General features: G+C 35.4%; 1 protein-coding gene across 4 annotated transcripts in view; it reads left to right on the forward strand.

The window, feature by feature from the left end:
* LOC126772173 (monocarboxylate transporter 2-like) overlaps nt 1-17,837 on the forward strand; it is a 153,595-nt gene that overhangs the window by 86,025 nt on the left and 49,733 nt on the right. Inside the window, exon 1 of one of the 4 annotated variants that reach the window (XM_050492391.1) lies at nt 15,341-15,533. The exons of 2 other annotated variants lie outside the window; for them this stretch is intronic. The gene's annotated coding sequence lies outside the window, so the exon portion shown is untranslated. Of the gene's footprint in view, nt 1-15,340; nt 15,534-17,837 lie in introns of those variants that run through there. One more of the 4 variants, XM_050492390.1, reaches the window with a different exon arrangement.

Raw genomic sequence — 17,837 nt, forward strand, 5'->3', positions numbered from 1 at the left:
CCTCACACCGTCAATGTGCCGCCAATTTTGGGAACTGATGTTTTTTTTATAGAATAGGAAGGCAGACGAGCATATGAGCCACCTGATGGTAAGTGGTCGACAACGCCCATAGACAATGACATTGTAAGAAATGTTAAACATCGCTTACATAGCCAATGCGCCACCAAACTTGAGACCTAAGATTTTATGTCCCTTGTGCCTGTAATTACACTGGCTCACTCGCCCTTCAAACCGGAACACAACAATACCAAGTACTGTTGTTTTGCGGTAGAATATCTGATGAGTGGGTGGTACCTACCCAGACGAGCTTTCACAAAGCCCTACCACCTGTAAAATTTCTTATTTATGTTATATATATTATGTGTGTAATATAAATTTAAAATTTATGTTTCTTATGCCTGTTGTTGTTGGTACTTAATAATACTATATAATGCTGCTTGGCGGTAGAATATATGGTATCAACCTATGGATTACACAAAGCACTACCACCGTAAAGGAGTAACATTTTATTTAAAAAAATAATTCAATTAATCAATTTAGTTCTGTGAGAACTTACATATAACATTACATATAAAAATTTAAATATTCGCATAAGAAAAGCATCGTGTTTTAAAAATGCACGACACTAATTGCGCATGTCTAAATCATTCAATTATATTTGTTAATACGTATTTAATGCATTTATTTGTACAATCATTTTAAACATAATTCGTATCAACACAAAAGCCGAAGTTAATTTTGGACGTATTGAATGGTAGGCACTCTCTATCTTTTAAGCTGTTTTACTAAATTGCAAATAGAATTAGATGTAAGAATAAGCTGAGAGTTTTCAAATGTCAGTTATATGTGAGCCAATTCTTGGCCGTTGGCCTTAAATATAAATGAGATATTTTTGTAAAGATCATTCACTGTGTACATTATTTCCAATATGAAAATAATTTTTATCATTATTTTGTAGTCACTAATTTAGGCTCAATAGTCCAGGATAATTCATAAGGCAGAGGATCTCGATGTCATGGGTTCGAACTCGCATTGGGTCAACAAAAGATTTAAAAAGGTTTTTTTATATTATAGGTAGACGGACGAGGATATGGGTCACCTGATGGTAAGTGGTCAACAACGCCCATAGACATTGGCATTGTAAGAAATGTTAACCATCACTTACATCACAATGCGCCACCAACCTTGGGAACTAAGATGTTATGTATCTTGTGCCTGTAATTACTCTGGCTCAGTCACCGTTCAAACTGGAACACAACAATACCAAGTACTGCTGTTTTGCTGTAGAATATCAAAACTTTACTGTTGGTCCTGCACTTATAATAATTCTCTCCGGTCGTGTCATCGTTTTGTTGTTTCTCATGGAGACACAAATACTCCGTCCTGCCGATACCAGCTACCTTAATTATCCCGGCTAGAATGGTGACTTGGAGACAAGCCGATTATTTGACCATCTTAGTCAGGTGGCAGATGCTGCGCAAGAGCTATTTCCTAACGCGGAATTGGTGTTTTTGGGGGATTTTAATGCTCACCACGAATCATGGTTGAAATCCCTCAAAACTGACCATGCTGGAAGGACTGCTCATGCTTTTGCTCTCACACACGACGACCCAACTGGTTGATCAGCCCACCAGGATCCCAGACATTGATGGGTAAGCACCTTCTCTACTGGACCTTCTGCTGACTTCTCACCCGATGGAATATCAGGTTGTGGTTCAGGCTCCTCTTGGCTCTTCGGATCACAGCCTTATATCTACCAGAGTGCCACAGGCCGAGCTGCCGCCACTAGCGGTATGCAAACGTCGCGTTTGGCACTATAAGTCGGCGGATTGGGCGCATACCGTATGCGCGATTACTATGCGTCGGTCTCTTGGAAGGAACGTTGCTTCAATGGGAATGACCCGACAGCTAGTGCCGCTGCTGTTGCTGGCGAGATCATGTTGGGAATGGAATACTACATTCCTAGCTCAGATCTCGTCAGTAGGAGTACGCGTAACCGTTGGTTCACTCGTGAATGTGCCGATGCTGTATCATCTAAGCAGGCGGCATATCGCAAGTGGATCAACGGCTGCATTAGCGGGGCATCTAACATTGACTCACTGAAAGCAAACTATAATAAAAATTCCAAGTACTGTAGAAAGGCAAACACGAGAGCGGATGCACAGCGCATTGTACAGATTGGTCATGACCTTGTTTCGCATCCTAGGGGCTCCCGTAGCTTCTGGCGTCTGACCAAGTCTGTGCAAAACAATTTCTGCCAACCTTCGCTGCCACCGCTCAGAAATCCGGACGGATCGCTAGCTCACAGTCCGCAAGAGCAAGCTGATCTCATGGCTAAACTCTTTGCCGACAATTCCGTCATCGATGATTGTAGTGCGCTGCCACCTACAATACCTTCATGTGGTCATACGATGCCTGATATTAAAATCGGGCAACGTGATGTACGTGCGGAGCTGCAATCACTTGATGTACGGAAAGCTAGCGGTCCCGATGGAATACCAGCCATAGTGCTGAAGAAGTGCGCAGCGGAGCTGTCTCCTGTGTTAACGCGCCTGTTCCAACTTTCTCTCTCTTCGGGATGTGTGCTGGAGGCTTGGAGAAGAGCTAATGTGCAAGCGGTTCCCAAAAAAGGGGATCGGTCTGACCCGGCAAATTATCGGCCAATAGCTATCACCTCAGTACTTTGTAAGGTGATGGAACGGATTTTAAACAACCAACTGATCCATTACCTAGAAAATCACTGTTTAATTAATGATCGTCAGTACGGGTTTCGACCAAAACGGTCCACAGGTGATCTTCTAGCGTACGTAACACACCTCTGGGGTGAAGCTATCGACAAGCATGGAGAATCGTTGGCTGTCAGCCTCGATATCTCCAAGGCTTTCGACAGGGTCTGGCACAGAAGTCTTCTCTCCAAGCTGCCGGCATATGGTCTGCCTGCTCAGCTCTATGCACCTGGATTGCCAGCTTCCTACACAAGCGTAGCCTTCGTGTTTTAGTTGATGGTTGCGCTTCACAATTCTATGTAGTGAATGCTGGGGTCCCCCAGGGATCTATGCTATCTCCCACACTCTTTCTTTTGCATATCAATGATATGCTCTCTCTTGGGAACATATATTGCTATGCAGACGATAGTACAGTGCATGGTGGATACCACGGACGCGCAGTGGCTGGGCTTGCGGAAATTGAGGAGAGGCGGAAGGATCTTGTCATTGAACTCGATAGGACATTAGAGTTCATCGCCAAATGGGGCTCTGATAATCTTGTTGAGTTTAATGCCAAGAAAACACAGGTATGCGCTCTCACAGCGAAAAAGTCAGCATTTTCCCCTCTTCCCTCCCTCTGTGGTACTCCGCTGGTGATGCAAAGCAAAATCGCCATGCTGGGGATTGACGTTCGCTGCGACCTTAGTCCAAGGGATTACATCGAGGCTGTTATAAAAACAGCTTCACGGAAACTCGGAGTTCTGAACAAGGTGCGGCGCTTTTTCATGCCACAACAACTGTGCCTGCTGTACAAAACACACGTACGGTCTTGCGTGGAATATTGCTCGCACCTTTGGGATGGCTCCGCTAAGTACCTACTTGAGGCCTTGGACCGGTTGCAGCGACGTGCCGTACGCATTATTGGCGACGTAAATGTCACAAACACCCTTGAACCTTTACAATTGCGTCGTGAGATAGCAGCACTGAGCGCTTTCTATCGACTGTATCACGGCGAGAGCTCTGAGGAATTATTCTCTCTAATTCCTGCTTCCCCCTTCCTTCTTAAGTCCACGCGAGCTGGTTATCGATGTCACCGCCTAACCGTGACATCAATTCCATCGTGAACAAAGAAATTTGGCAACTCCTTTCTTTGTCGCACTTCCAAAAAATGGAATTCCTTACCAGCTCGCGTGTTCCCCTCCTCTTACAACCCGAGTTCCTTCAAACGAGGCGTGAAGAGGCATCTTGTGGGCCGGCAAGGCGAAGGTGGCTAGTGCAGAATGTTTTCCCGTCTGTACTGGCCGTCGTCGCGTTTGGACTCTACTACCACTTACCATCAGGTGGAGTAGAGTCATTTGCCCTCCCGGCGAATATAAAAAAAAAAAATCGGACTTTGAGAGTGAGGAGATGAAGAGTTCATCTATATTTACAGACACACTCGAGCTATATCACCTGCTTATTTCTCATTAATCAATTCATAAGGATTATTCAACGTACCACGTTTCATTAAAGCGAATAAATCCGTGATCACGGCAAATCGGTTTCAAATTATCAATAAATTCGCGAGCTCACTTAATTTGTGCATCGTAAATAATGCAGAAATACGAACCGCGGGACACACTTCAACTTTTTATCGGCTAAATCTCTGCCAGCCGTCTTCATTTCTCTGGCAGGTTTGATTCATTATACGATATATCGTGTTTACATTTATGCACACATTAATTCGTTTATTTTATTAATTGATTATTTCCTTGGATAACGTTGTGAAAGTAGTTTTAAATAAAAGTGTGCTTTTACTTGTTTAAACTTCAATTAAATTTAAGTTCGCAAATTAATAATTAAAAAGAATAATTTATTAACAAGGCGGTGCTTAAGAATGTAATTAATTTTGATTTATTGTCTTATTTGTAATTCGTTAACTTATACGTGATTAACATTTAAAATACAGCAATAAGTAAAGGACCAAATTGACCTTTAAAGAGAGGTCAAATTAAGGAAATACTAAAAGAATAATAATAATAATAAAAGATAATTCATAAGCGCTTAAATCAACAATGAGTTTTCAATTATCTTATATAACCTCTTACGATAATTTTAATAAATAATTCCAAATTAAACAAATAACGACGTTTACGATTTATAGTATATTTTTTCGAAAAAACACTTACTAACAAGAACAGACTGTGAATCCCACTGCTGGGCTAAAGCCTCCTCTCCCTTTTTGATGAGAAGGTTTGAAGCTAATTCCATCACGCAGCTCCAATGCGGGTTGGTGGAATACACATGTGGCAAAATTTCAGTGAAATTAGAAACATGCAGGTTTCCTCACGATTTTTTCCTTCACCGACAAGCACGAGATGAATTATAATCACAAATTAAGCACATGCAAATTCAGTGGTGATCGCCCGGGCTTGTGTCCACGATCAGCGGTTAAGATGCACGCGTTCTTAAGATCATATAAATCCGGGGCCGGTTTTGGAGGAGGGGCAACAGAGACTTTAGTCTCGGAGTATACACATGAAAGGTGCCGTAGTTATTTGTTTAAATAAGAAAAGAAGAAATATTCGTTCTGTTTAAGCGAAAAAACGTTTACTTTTTTAAAAAACGATTTATGTTTTAAGTATATCGCCGTTGATTTGAATTAATTACTAAAACCTTAAAACAAAATTGTCTGGTTCAAAAAGAAACTGGAGACCACTTTATTTCCCTAGAGCTCGATACATTAAACCCTGAATTATCAAATTATAATGAATAGATATATTCTATCTTAATAAGATGTATCTCAGCTTCATGTTTATACATGAGTTAATTAACAGAACATTTCGTATATAGTTCTCGTTGTAACAATGGCGACTGTCGCAATTACATCCATCAGAGTTTTCGACACTCGTCTCTCGTAGACGATAATCTGGAAAGAGGTTATTCGTGGAATCTAAGCAGACTGCTTAAATAACGCGACGATAAAAATTAAATAGAGATCCCTCGTGCAGAATTCTAACTAGGTAAGTTCAGATTTGCAACTAGCCGTTTTGCTTATTTAATTTACATAAATATATATATAATTTTGCTTGTTTAATTGTTGTTATTTTATTAACATAGTATCGTTTACCAAAATAGGACTGGCTTGCTGGTGATAAGTGGTCACCACTGCTCTGACATTAGAAATACTGCTTTGATATTAGAAAATCTGATGTTAGAAATATTAACACCGTTTCATTACCAATGCACCACCATTCTTGAACTAAGAAGTTATGTCCTTTGTGTCTGTAATCACACTGGCTCACTCAACCTTCAAACCAAAACATAACTTTACTAAGTAATGCTTAGTTTAGCAGAAGAATAAGTGATAAGTGATTGGTAACAACCCAGACGGTCTTGCATATAGCGCCAACACCAAGGTCTATAATATATAATGACCTTGAACATTTATATACAAGTTTAAATAATAAACTTCTTTTAACCGAGTGACAGCAGTGTACCACGACATTATTATTATATGTATATATTTATGTGTATAGGGCAGGCCTGAGTGCGTTACTGCCCCGCCCTAAACCAGAACTCATAACCCACAGCTTCGTGAGATCTCAATCCTTAGAACACAATTTCTTGTCAGAAATATCGGATAAATTTTATTATATCTCTCCGAGATTCGAACTCGGAATCACGCTTTGCAGCCGTATACGCCAGCGACTAAACCAGTGTGAAACACTGGAAAACCACTTGAAATTTCTATATATTGATACATTCAAGATAATCCTTAAATATTCAATTAATTCGTGGCTTTTTTTCAATTAGTATTATAAAACATAAAAAAATCGTACATAAACTCCAAAAACTTCGTTAATTCAGTAAGCTTACTGTTATAAAAAAGGACCGAATAAATTTCTTTTTCCGCAATCTTATAGCGTAATTTCATGAAATTGCCAAGAATATATAAAACTTCAGAAGTGTTTATTTTTGTTGTTACAATATATGTAAATAAATGAATATTTGTTTGTTATATAAGGAATATATGTATTAAAACCTTTCGTATTCAGATTACAACTTCTAATTCGATTTCCCAAAATAAATATTTATTTACGAACATCAAAGGGATTCACCAAATCTTCTACTAAATACAAGATAAAATACAAACATTTCTAGATACGGAGAAAAAAAAACATAACGAATAGCGGCGCTTAGGATCTCAGACATTGAATAAGTAAAATATTTTAAGCATTCCCGTTGGTTTTTATTGAATACAATATCCTTTTCTGGTGTACAAAAATACAAAAACATCTTCAATCAGGATTCACACGATAGAAAAATTATAACGCTGTTTCTGGACGTGTCCATTTCTATGTCAATACAAGTATTCTATTGCTTATAGGGTATACAATATTTATGAACCTAGCATAAATAACTATATGACTTGAATACTAAATATTTATATTATTGTGTATTTTAACAAGAAATGTAAATGGATTTATCGTTTGCGAATGCTTGCAATTCTTCAGAAAGTCAACAACAATTATACGCAACTGTAGGTAATTACAGAAAATTTTCATCTGATTTTTTCTTTTGTGTAATTTGTCTTCTGAACTCTGAAAGTGGAATTATTACTTTTTATTTCTCAACTTCTCTTATTACATCCTCCTTCATATCTAATTACGATATCATCAAATCGAATGTCAATAAGTAAAATAAGTTTATTTGGTACTAGTGTTCGCCCGCGGCTTCGCACGCATGTTAAGTAAGATTAAGCATCAAATTTCATCGAAATCGATTCAGTGTTCAAACCGTGAAACCGTAACAGACAAACAGAGGTAATTTCACATTTATAATATTAGTTTAGATAGTGCTACGCTTGTTTATTGATCGTCAAAAATATACCACAAGTTCGTTACCTATTACTTAGATTTAAAAAAAAACGACGGAAGAAAGTCAGCTATTTTATTTATTGTATAAGATAGGCCGACTAACAAATAGGCTGAAATGGTGCAATAGTACACATGCAAATTCAGACAAGCACAAATTATCGTCCCATTTGCCTAATTTGTCTTTATGATACATTAACAATAATGTGCTCCAGACCGATTCGGCCACGGTGGCCCAGAGAGATTAGCCAACAGCGCAGGAGATATTACAGTAAAGAAGTGTGTGCGCAAACACTGGTGCACTCTCTATTGCCTAGTTCTCATAATCCGATGGGACGACAACCCGACACGACCGGAAAGAGTTCAGGCGCAGGACCAACGGCTTTACGTGTTTTTCGATGGACAGGACACACTGCCAACTTCCAGACTCCGGGCTGATACTGAGAATTTAGTGACAGAAAGTCCCAATAACTTTTTGCACGTGTCTGATGATATTCTGACACATTCTAGCCGTATCATTTATTTTCCGCATCGAAAAAGCTTGGTGGAATAAACTCCAAATTTATCTCTTCATTAGGCGTTATACCTATTGGTCCACCAATGTGACATTTACAGTCACTTTTTGTTTATTGACATACTTATTTTATTTTATTCGTAGATGTTTGACAACGTTTTTATTAATATGCAAGTGTAAAACTTGTATATTAATCACATTTTATTTAAAGTCTTATCTAATTTACAAGACGTTATCATCTAAATCCGCGACAAACAATTATATATAATAAAAACAATTATCAACGACATAAGTAACAAAGCCTCTTAACTATAGAGGGAAGAAAATACACAGATTGGATATATAATTCTCAGTGACGAGCATTACCAATAGAGTAAGTAAACAATCTCCTGGCATGGCCACTTTTATGTCTTCCTATATAACTTGCCAAGTTAATAATAATTTAATATCAAGGTCGGATACAACTATATTTAAATAAATCTCTATATGCCAGCGAAATACATATATTTTAATATACATTGTCCTTATTCAAGTTTAATTCTTCATGTATAATTGTACTTTTGTAGCTAGGTGGATAAAGGCCCCGGTTTAAGGTTGCGTTGTTTGATTCAGATGCCGCTAAAAGTTGGTACAAAAAGATAGAACTTTTAGATGACTTTTTTTTCGTAAAATATTTTACATATTGTGGCTAGTATGTCAATATAATCTAGCTTAATAAATAAGTCACATCAATTGTCAACCTAAAGGCCCCCTTTCCTTTGGGGGCTCTATGATAGCTACACCACTGAATATAACCCTAGACGCGATCGAAGTTTTGTAATAATAAACAGTAATAGAAAGAGTAATAGAAACGTGAAAAAATATTTTTATTTGTTTTTCAAACGCTTTTGTGTTGAGTCCGGCTGAGGATGTTTTTTGTATTTGTTATTTTGCGACTTCTGTTGTAAGTACGAAGAATTATGTGTAACAGCAAAGTTGAAATAATTTATACAAGTACAGTTCGGCATAAACAAACGATTACCTGTCAGATACTGATCCCATTCAAGAATACGTTCACATAGTTCGAATTTAGTTGAACAACATTCGTTAATCAACAAAAATAATATTAAAAAAAGTTAAAACATGATATTTTTTTATTGAATCGATGTTCGCATCAAATTAATCTAAACTCTATTCAAAATACTAAAATCGCTTTCGATCATCAAATAAAATCAACTTGCACTTTTATTCGCTTCGAAAGTTTTTAATAGCCAATATAAGTTTATTAGACGTCGTGCGATAAAGCAATGTGTAAGTTCTTCAATATAAAATCTAAACAAATAATAATAATGTCCTCCGAACGATTCCGGCTACGGCGGCCAATCTCAAGAGAGATTAGCCAACTGCGTAGGAGATATTATAGTGCTCAAGTGTGTGCGCAAACACAGGTGCACTCTCTCTTCCCTCACTCTAATAATCCGATGGGACGGCAATCCGACACGACCGGAAAGAGTTCAGGCACAGGACCAACGGCTTTACGTGCTTTCCGAGACCCGGGAGTGTACATAGTATAACCCAATAACGTTTTATTGGCCCGACCTGGGAATTGAACCCAGGACCTCCGGGCCACTAGAACAACGAGGCACGAAAACAAATACCAGCAACGCATCATACTAATGTTTTACTTTTTACTCACAATTAGGTACCCACCAGTCGACGAAGACACCCCGAACACGGTGTCAAGGTGTAAATGTGTGAGTGAGCAAGTGTAATAGTAGCGCAGCAAGCTTTTTACCTCTACAAATAAACAAAAGCTTGTGTATGTGTAATAGCCGAGATGGCCTAGTGGTGAGAACGCGTTAATCTTAACCGATGATCGTGGCTTCAAACCCGGGCAAGCACCACTGAATTTTTATGCGCTTAATTTGTGATTATAATTCATCTCGTGCTTAACGGTGAAGGAAAACATCGTGAGGAAACCTACATGTATCTAATTTTATTGAAATTCTGCCAAATGTGTATTCCACCAAACCGCATTGGAGCAGCGTGTTGGAATAAGCTTCATATCTTCTCCTCAAAAAGGGAGAGGAGACCTTAGCCCAGCAGTGGGACATTCACAGGGTGTTACTGTTACTGTGTAAGAAGTGGGGACGGCAATATAGTAAGAGGTCAAGATCGAATCTGCGAATTTTATATCGCTAAGCCCTATAAGCCCATAAACCATTGCACCACTAACGTTTAAGCGTTCGCATTTAACCGGATTCAACTGACTTCCTAATAAAATTAAAAAAGTCATTTGCACTCATAATAATGCGTTAACCTAAATTGCAATATGTTTTAAACTGTAAATTTTATAGTAAGATTATAATAACACAGTATTTTAATAAAGTTGTGATGAAATAAGCTTTCGTCGCCCTTGTTGTGAGCGGATGTTGCATATTAAATTCCATACTTTGAAACCAAAAGAACATCTTATTTTAGTAATCTGATAACAGCTTAGGGATTCAAGAATTTATTAATAAATAGTTTTCGCCCGCCCGTCCGCCTATTGGTGTGAGCAGGTGGGAGGTATAAAAAAGAAGACTATGTCCTTGGAGCTTAAGCTTGCTACATACAAAATTTCATCAAAATTAGTTCAGCAGTTTAGCCGTGAAAGCGTAACAGTTTTAATATAGTTATAGATACGAAATTAAATTATGTTTTTTTCTGTTAAAATAATTCATTAATAAAAACATTTTTCCAGTTACTTGTGTTTAAAAATCGACCGAGATTCATCAAAGCTACTAAACCAAAAAAAAAATCGGTTGACACACAGCGGAAAAAATGTCATTTAATGTTAAAATTATCAATTTTTAAATAGCTTAAAATAACAAACACAAATCGGTCGGTTTGAAATCTTGCTTTTGAATAAACTGTGATTATTAAAATACCATATAGGGCGTGCTGAATCTATGAACATAAGTTATCCATACCATATAAAAGAAATTGAATGTATTCGTAGTGTCATTTACGAGAAGTCTGTTCATAAATATCGAGTAGAGCTATTTATAAGGTCTCTGAATATACATTTTAGGAATAAATATCAGCTTCGATAGTAGACAAATATTTATATTAATGATAAAAGTCATATTTTGTTCAATAAACAAGTAGAAACAGGCTGTGCATGTCTCTCAGCTGGGCTAAGGCCTCCCTCCTTTTTTTGAGAAGAAAATGGAGCTTATTCCACCACGCTACAACAATGCAATTTGATGGAAAGAATTGTTGTGAAATTAGAGACATGCAAGTTTGTTCTCCATGTTTTCCTTCATCGTCAAGTACAAAATGAATTATAAAAACAAATTAAGCACATCAAAAATTCAATGTTGCTTGCCCGGGTTTGAACCCACGGTCATCGGCTAAGATTTACGCGTTCTAACCACTAGGGCATCTCGGCTATTAGGATATCTCGGCTGTTCAATAAGCTAGAATTCTGTAATTGCTTACTGCTGGGCTAAGGCTCTTCCTTTAAGTTGAAGGTTTGGGACTTATCCCACCACTCTGCTCCAATGCAGGCTGGATACATATGTGATAGAATCTTAGTGAAATTATAGATACATTTTAAACAAAAATACTTCACAAAAATTCAGTAAACTGGGTTAGAACCCGCAACTGGGTTGTTAAAGGTTTATGATATTTATATTTGAACGAAAATATTTTCGTGTATTTTATAACGTAAGTGAATAAGCCAATTAATTTGAAAACTTGGTACTGATATATTGATGCTTTCAATTGTAATAATAATACTAAATATGTCTTGTATGAATAAGGTTCAAAGTAATGACATACGTTACATTTAATCTCCGTACTGTGTTTTGAAATATATTTTAAACAATATGTTTAAAGTCGGACAAATATTTATTTGAAAAATAAACAATTATTATATTAAAAACAATAAACAAAAATAAATAAAGTTTACAATAATAGCTAACACTTATAACAATTCATAATGAGATAAAATGAATTTAATTAATCAATTACAATTTTTTAAGAGTTAAAAGAGGAAAACAGAAAATGGTAAATTTTTTTAATATAAATTTATTGTATCCGCAATGTAATTTCTCTAAAATGTATAAAAGATAATATATGCAAACGTTATTCGCTTAACTTTTTTTTTATCAATCGTGTTGTTCACGGTCCTACTTTACACAGGATAAATATATTTTTTTTTATAATGAGATATAAATATGTTTACATAATCATTATCAAGCCCACCGATCTGTCCGCCGTACTGGTCTAATATATCTTGTTTTTTTTTTTCTCAGGCGCTTATATAAATGTTTTGTAATATATCTAATACTACTGGTTCAAACTTTAAAATGTAAATAGTATTTTGTATTTACAGAAATCGCTTTAAATTAATATGTTATTTATTTTGATAATTATTTATAGTATGTGATAAATCAATCGACTTAATGTTATGTTTAATTTCTTGTCACTATAAGTGATCACATATAATTGATTAAAATAGAAGTGTCTATCTTTGTCTGTTTGTTTCAAAATAACTGCCTTTTTTAACTAAGATGTTCCTTGTGTCTGTAGTTATACTGGCTCACTCACAACTTCAAATTGTAACTCAACAATGCTAAATATTGCTATTCGACAGTAGAATATCTGATGAGCGAGTGGTACCTACCCAGACGGGCTCGAACAAAGGCTACCAAGCTAACAGACTACCGTTGCTACCTAATATTTTAAATATTTTATAGTATATGTATAATTGAGATAGCATTATAATAATATAATAATAATAATATCCTGGGACATTTTTCACACACGGCCATCTGATCCCAAATTAAGCTTATACAAAGCTTATGCTATGGAAACCAGACAACTGATATACTACATATACTACTTTTCTTTTGTAAATACATACTCATATAGATAATTACACCCAGACTCAGGACAAACAGACATGTTCATACACACAAATGTCTGTCCTGGGTGGGAATCGAACCCACAACCTTCGGCGTAAAAGGCAAGTATATACCAACTACGCCAACCAGCTCGTCAAATTATTATGTATGTTTAAATGGAAAATTATGAAGGATTTTCGTCACAAACTGAATTCCAAACTGCGGGTTCCAAGCTACGGATTTTGCTTGTTTTATAAATATGAATCTTTCACTATAACTTAACTTATAAAATAAGATATATGTCGGTTTCTCTGTAGTTATTATAATTTCTGTAATATAAACTAACCATTACATCTCCAATGCACCACAAACCTTGTGAACCTACCGCAAAAGGGTTACCACCTTTGGCACAAAGAGTTACCACCAAGTAAGATAATACTTATTATAGAACATAATTATCCCACTTCAACGATACAATAATACTTTGACTTATCTATAAAATATAGACAAATATATGTTTTTTGGTAAACATTTTGGAAATCCAGAAATCTTTAATGCAAAGTTTTCATATACCTCTTGTATTATAGTTTTCGCAGCTTTCGCTCGGAATGCGCGCAGACTGGCAATTCTCTACGACGTCGACATAAAAAGCTATATGACAAAAAATATGTGACGATCATATGCTATATAGCATGATTATAATCATGCTATATAGCATATGATCGTTCCGATTTGTATCCTAATATAATATACATGTACCATAATAATGTAATTATTATTAGTTTTCGCGTAAATCCGTAAAAAAAAAACAAATAAAATTTATCTTTTCATAATATTTTTATGATTCAGCTTAGCGCCGTCCACAGCTGGACAAAGGCTTCCCATATAGAATGCTAAAAAATCTTATATTAGGCATGAAAGGGGAGTCGACAACAACCTTATCCCTACCGTCAACCTCACCTGCTCGTGGTACATCCTGCTAATCAACGAACGAGGCTCTGGCGACCGCAATCGTGGTGGTATAACTACACAAATACTGGAATCCGAAAATGCAATTCCTAATAGCGGGCAGCAGCGCTATTAGTGAAAGATTTCCAGCCACTGCGGTTACCAACCCGCCTACCAAGCGTGGTGACTAAGGCAAAAAACTCCTATGAGCAACGACACAAATTCACGGCACCCAATTCCCGGTAATCGTACTATTCCTGGCCATGGTATGACATTATAAATAATAATTATATTTAAACAAAACATTGTTGTATTTGCTTTTTAAAACTCCTTTTATTAAAAACTAAATCATATTGAAACATTTTATAAACAAAATTATAATATACACACTCATAAATTATTTACTAATAGATATATAACTTGAATACAGTTTAGAAATGAAACAAAAAACTTTGCATTCGAAGTGTACAAAAAACCGAAATTAAAAATAAATATTATAATAAAAACTAAATATTAAATTAGTAAGGTTAGTAATTCTTATTTAAAAAAAAAGAGATTGTTTATTGCAAGCCAAGTGTTTGATTAAAACGTCAAGTCCATATATTTAGTACATAACGAATCCACATATTAATCGTGTTTTAAATCGGTGCCATGTTTGACATCTTGTCACTTCTCAAGCGTATATTTTAATCTGATACTTTCAGAAGGGATTCGAAACGTATTTCACAATTTCATACACAATAAATGACTTCCTAGAGCTGGCCAACTTAATTACAACTCTGTCGTATTAATCACGACTTCCAGTATTTTTCAATTTCGTTTATACCTATAAATCATGTTTAGGAAAAGACTTTGAAATAATTTATTAAGACTTTCGCTTATTTTCTTGGATGTTTAATTTTGGTAATCATTTTGCGGGAAATTATTAAACTCACACCGTAAGCAAGGAAATGAAGTAATTTTCTAACATTTATGCGAAATATTCGTAACATTAGTTAATTTAAAGTCATTGATTAAACATTTTTAATGTGTTATTTCTCATTGCAATATAAAACCGTCATAAAAAAGACTTATTACACGATCACACAAGATCATCTGCGTGGTATGGCATTTAAACAAAATACGAGTGTAAGCTAAATTCAATGCCAAATAAAAAGTATTTGAACTAATAAGATCGAATATTGAATGTATCGGTTTTTATTGCGAAATAGTAATAGTACGTAATTGTAGCGGACACGTAGCTCAGCAGGTAAGTGAAGCTATCCAACTGAGTGTAGAAGTCGAAGAGTTACATATAATTGTTTGTTAAAATAAGTACAATATACATGAACGGGTAATAGTCGTGCAGCGTACAGCGTTCACACCGGTCGGCGAATGTGGAGCACGCGGCGGTTAGCGGCGATGCCTTCGACAAAAAATCAGTGTAAGCTCCACACGAAGGCGTTACGGTCGCGCGCTCGCTACCGCCGGCTTTCGCACCGCGACTTACCGAACTGTCGATCGTATTCGTAAACTTACACGCTTACTTTAATTTAATTTCGGAACATCGCGAACTTGTTCCGTACACACTTGATTATATTTAAAAGCTAGAAAGTGGTAATATAAGGTGATTTGTGTAATTTTTTAAGCTGATGTGTAAGTTAGCAACATATGGCTGTGACCCGAGGTCCGGTCGTTAGTTAGGCTGATTGGTCGTGCCGCCTCTATGATAGAATGATAGGCAAGCACGTGTGTTATCTATTGCATGCTGAGTCTCGACATTCACCTATTTTGTCGTTGTATTTTATAGACGAACTCAGTATGTCAAAATATACATACCGTAATTACTCTACGTCAGTCTAATTTTACGATAAATAGCATCGCATTCTAAAACTGACAATTATATATTTGACAACATAATCTTTTATAGTTATCTGTAATTGTTACAGATTATTATATAGGTTGAATATGATAATTTTTTTAAGCAATACAAAAACATTAAACAAAACAGAACTTTTTACAAAAATTTAATGAAAGCTTAAGCTGTATTTTTATTTAAGATAAGGTTGTTGTAATTCAAACAAAGTTGGCCAAACGCTTGAAAATATTAATCCTAAAAAAAAAACATATTATTTTGTACCTTTTTGATAAATGATACAGATGACAAACATATACGTGGAGATAGTATTCTTTGATTTCGATAAAGGATATGTATGGATATGTATCTATTACATACATTAATTATTTATATATGTGACTATGTATTTTATTAAAAAAAAATTACAGTTAATTTTCTTGGCGGTTTTTCTAAGCAAATCTGTATTCACTTTTACATTCCGAACCAGGTAGCTTTACATTAAATTTAATCCAAAAGACGTCTTAGAGCCTAAATGGATAAAGTACCTTTAGATTTTGGTATTGCAAAAAAAAACAATATGCAAAATATGAAAAGATAATTTTTATCTTTACGCCGTACCATAAGCATCGCGTTATCACTACACAAAGGTTATCCAACCCATAAATTCAACAATAACGGTACAAGTGTGAAAAGTTTGCCATAATAAACACTACAATAAAAACCGCAATAAAATATTATAACACATAAACATAAATGATTACTACATAACAATGAAATTATTTAATATTTATTCCCTTCTACATAAATAGCCAATGACAAAACAGTCCTGCACCAATGTCTCCTCTGCTTGTCGACCATTTTTTTTCTTTTTGAATTTGCGAGAGCTTTAGTGTTATCAATAAAAAAAATGGAAATATAGGTAGTAAGAAAATAATGTTCGAAATATAATTTTTTTTCAATTTTAATCCGAATTCCGAGTAGAGATCGGCATATTCACAAATTAAAATATACTGTTGAGGCATTATTACTCTAAAACAGTGTGATACACCATTACAGCAACCACCATACCAGCAAAATACAATTGATAACGGAATAACTAATAAAGAAATTCTACACTTAAATTATATTAACAAAAATCAAAACAATTATTTATAAAAAACTTACAAAAATGTATACATAAAACTGGAATTTCACTGCTAATTGATGCTTTAATTTTAAAAAAAGTTATAGAAGTTTTGGTTTAAGAACTTGCTTGACTTAAATAAAACTCAATAATGTTTTAATTATTATTAACACAGTAGATGTAAAATACAAACAACCTTAAAAAGTTCAATCGATCAAAATATACATTATTCTATTATCTTACAAGCACGTTTCAATCGACATTCATTGTTATAAGCCAGGGCGTTCCCAGGACATATTAAAATTAAGTCAGAAAGCGAGATCACAAACTGATTTATTGTAACACAGGATATTCATTATAAGACCAACAATTAAAAAGTTAAGTAACAGCCTCTAAATGTTCCACTGCTGGATAGGGCCTTCTCTCCTTCTGAAAATTTTTACTTGCTGCAGATTTCCATACGATATTTCCCTTCGCTATGCATGAGGTGAATTAAAAACAAAAATAAAATACATGAAATTTGATTCTGGATTTTGAACACGCAATCATCGGTTGAGATTCATATGTTTTAACCACTCAGCTATCTCGAGCAACAGTTATTTTTTTAATAATTTCATAACATAAGTCAATTATAAGGCCCATTAATTTCTAGGCCAATATACGTCCGTTCTCATCACATTAGTCACGATTTACATACACTCGGTACATAGATGTTATTGCTATGTATTACACTAGTTGACGCTTACAAGCCTATTTGTGTAGTACTAAATATTGGCCTGCAAGCGTTGAATGCATCTTGAAATTTGCTTGTAAACTATTATCCGATACGACTTGCGAATTACGGTTCGGTAAAAAAAAATTTCTGGTCTGAGAACAACTAACGGAAAAAACGGGTACAAATATAATGTTTTGTAATTGCTTACAATTTCCAACATAATCAAAGAAATAGTCAATCAACGGTTTTTTTTATCAATTGTCATAAC

The sequence above is a fragment of the Nymphalis io genome, chromosome 12 (genome assembly GCF_905147045.1).
Source record: "Nymphalis io chromosome 12, ilAglIoxx1.1, whole genome shotgun sequence".
NCBI lineage: Eukaryota > Metazoa > Arthropoda > Insecta > Lepidoptera > Nymphalidae > Nymphalis > Nymphalis io.